The sequence below is a fragment of the Amborella trichopoda genome, chromosome 9 (assembly GCF_054954075.1).
Source record: "Amborella trichopoda isolate Santa Cruz 75 chromosome 9, AtrichopodaSantaCruz75HAP2 v2.0, whole genome shotgun sequence".
Lineage (NCBI taxonomy): Eukaryota > Viridiplantae > Streptophyta > Magnoliopsida > Amborellales > Amborellaceae > Amborella > Amborella trichopoda.
The window spans coordinates 50,459,970-50,463,495 of NC_142344.1; the positions used below are offsets into that span (position 1 = coordinate 50,459,970).

Below are 3,526 nucleotides of genomic sequence, written 5' to 3' on the forward strand. Positions count from 1 at the left end.
TCAAATAATCCTAAAAAAAATTTACACCAAAATTATATGTTATACTAAAATTTGGAGGTGCACCTTAATTGGATTATTTAAGGTGCAACCTTATAGAAACCACACCCTAATTTATTGCTATTATATATTAATCAAATAGGCTAAATTTTCATATTTATCAAATTTTAAATTGTCGGCACTTTCTCTCTCTCTTGTTATTAGTTACCCACAGTAGGGATTGAATTGGGGATATATACCCATTTTAGGAGGATTGAAACGAAAAATAAAGGGAAAAATTAGGGATGACTTGCATGCACAACTTTTAGAAAAATGTGTGATAAAAAATAAATAAATAAAATACACCGATCTAACTTTAGGAGGTTTTAAAAACAATGAAGAAGAAACAATGTTAGATAAGGAGGATCTAGAAATCTTACTCTCGCCTCCCTAATTAAGATATTAAAACAATATTAAGTTAAGGATGGATATGAAAATCTCTTATTAAGATATGAAAAGATGGTTGATCTCGCTCTCCCTCTCTCAAATTTAGGTATCCTATAATATGGGTGTGTAGATTTCTCTCTCTTGCTTATTCACTCTCTCTCTTGTGAGTACACTCTCTCTCTCTCATGCACATGCATGTGAGATATAAAACAATTGACTTGCTGATTTGTAAAAATTAGGGGTTGATTTGCTAATTATATAAATTAGGTAGCTGAGAAAGTCGTCACTCGAGACCACCTATCACATGATCTTGAGCGCAAATTATTAACTTACAGGGGGATTTCTTTTACATGAAAATCCCAATATTATCCGCGTTTAGCATATAAATATTTTACAAGAGAAAATTTGGAGTCCTTAAAACCCTACATCAAATGGTCGAAGCACAATCATATATGGGGGCAGTTCGATTTGGAGTTGTTCTTTTTTTTTGTTTTTTTTGCGCCAAATTATTTTTTCACAGGTCAACATGATCTCAAAACATAAAGGGTGTTGTTTGTATAAGGCCAAGGCACTAAACAATCAAAGTAAGATGTATTTTCAAATGGTTGAACGGTGTTGTAAAAACTTTGTGATGGCTTAAATTTTGAAAAAATATATATAATGAGACCATTTACCTTTGATACAAGGTGACCCCAATTAATCTTGACCATTGGATGTGAAATTGGGTGGCTACATTTATTTCATTGTTCAAGCTCAAATTTCAAAAGAAATCTTCTCGAACTTTATGACACACCCAAGCTATCAAATTTCACATTGGATGGTTATAAATAATTGTGGTATTCCTGTGTAAAAGGTAAATGGTCTCTTCGTATACAATCCCTTATTTTGATTAGAATATTTAAAACTGAAAAAATAGTTTATATCGAGCAAATCTATGAAAACTTGAAAATTGACAGTCCAGAAAATACATTACAAAATGCATTGTTTCCAAGACTTAGAAATATATTTTTTCTCATGTCTATATATCTCGAGGTCGAGATGATTAATTTTTGGGCATCAAAACAATCTAATGAATTTTGAGATGCACCTTAATTTAATTGTTTAGGGTCTCACCCTTATATAAACTTTTTCCAAACATAAATGGAGTTCTTAGATATTCTAATTGGATTCCACCTTACCAAGACAAATACAGATTGAATTTTGATGGGAATTCAAGAGGTGACTCTGAATCTTTGGTGATATTCTTTCCGCTGAGATAAAGCGGATTATTAAGGGGACACTTTGGGCAATGTCCTTTTATCTTATTTTGTGCATTTGCACTCATGTTACTGCCAATGAAGTTGATCTTTGGGAGATAAATATTGGTGTATCTAAACCTGAACAAGCTCAGCCATAGTCACTATTGAAGGGAGTTCTCTCTCTCTCTCCCTCTTTTCCAACCCTGCTTTTCTCTTCTTTTCTCTTACTTCTTCTCTATTCCTTTCTTTCCTTGTGCACCTTTGATAGTACTTGATGAATTCACTTTATCATTCAAAAAAAAAAAAGAAAAAAAAAAAAGAAAGATGATCTATAAATAGTTGGATCCAAAACACCCCCCAAACATGCTCGACCTATATGGGTGGTTGAGCATTAATTGACGATGGTATTGGAAAACCACCAAATATTTTCTAATAAAAAGGTTAGAGTGAAGTATCTATCGATATCAAAAGAATACTAAAATATAAAATGAGTCAATTTGAGTTAAAATTACACGGAAGGTCGATCAACCTGGAGTTTTTTATTTTTTCAAAATTTCCCTTCAGTCTGAGGATATCATCCTCGAACAACATTTTAACCTTTTTTTTTTATGTTTTTTTGATAGTAGGGCTTTGCCCTAATGTTTGGGGCACTGCGTAGTCGATCCAATGCAGCATCATCGGACCACCTTATGCGGTGATCTTCAAAGAGGTTCGAGATTGGCATCCTCAAACAGAAAAGAATGACTTTGTTAAGCATTCGGAGTCGGTATGAGGTGCCCTTTCTTGGATTGCCTTCTCTGATACTCTTTAGGGCAGTCCGTGGTTGGCATCCTCAAACGGCGTTAGCTCATTTGTTTTGAAAGAAATAAGGTGGTCTGAGGATGCCAATTTCGGACTGCTTTTGAACAGGGCACTATGCTACTGCTACCAGAAATAAACTAAAAAAATAAGAATTAAAAAGCGGTCAGAAGATGCCATCTTTGGATTCGGGCCAATTTAGGAAAAAATTGAAAAAAATTGTTTGATTGACCTTTTACGTAATTTTTGCCCAAAATTTTCCCATTTCATTTTTGTTTTCTGTCCGTACGTAAATTACTAAAAACTTAAATGTTAAATTTGGCATGCTCTCCCCCAAATTTTGTAATGCTTTTCATTTTATCTTATGTTGCCAATGTTCTCTTGCCAAGGGTTTTGGGCTGCAACATTGAGGTTTTGGGCTCCAACCCAGGAAGAAGAAAAAGAAAAATGAGAGGGCTGGTGGTCTAGCTCATGCTTCTCTTTTCCTCCATTGTCGCCTGCAAGGCAGGTGCGGACTGGAAGAAGAGCTTAGGCCTAGGGAAAGAGAAGGTGAGTTATCTCCACTTCTACTTCCACGACATAGCGAGCTGTACTAAGAACGCGACGGCTTTGATTGTGGCCATGGCTAACACCACCATAACCTCTTCGACATTCTTCGGTATGTTGAGTGTAGTAGATGACCCCCTGACTCAGGGCCCTGCCATAACTTCTAAGGTAATAGGGAGAATGCAGGGAATTTACGCCTCGGCATCTCAGATTGAATTCAGCCTTTTCATGGGACTCAACTTTCTGTTAACGACCGGAGAGTTCAACGGAAGCACGCTCACTATGATTGGGAGGAATCCCACTATGGAGAATGTAAGGGAGATGTCCATTGTGGGAGGGAGTGGAGCCTTTCGTCTTGCTCGTGGCTTTCTCCTCGCTAAGACGTACTCTGCGAACACGGTCACCAGGAGCTTTGTGGTCGAATGCGATGTCACAATCATCCATTACTAGCTTGGCTCTGTTCTGAGTTGTCAACCATTGTGACTTTTGATTTCCACTTCAACCATTTTGTGATTCTTTAC

At 36.4% G+C, this 3,526-nt stretch overlaps 1 pseudogene; it reads left to right on the top strand.

Annotated features, from left to right (window-relative positions):
- The first annotated feature begins 2,863 nt into the window (after positions 1 to 2,863).
- Positions 2,864 to 3,526, top strand: LOC148780618 (dirigent protein 22 pseudogene; annotated as a pseudogene).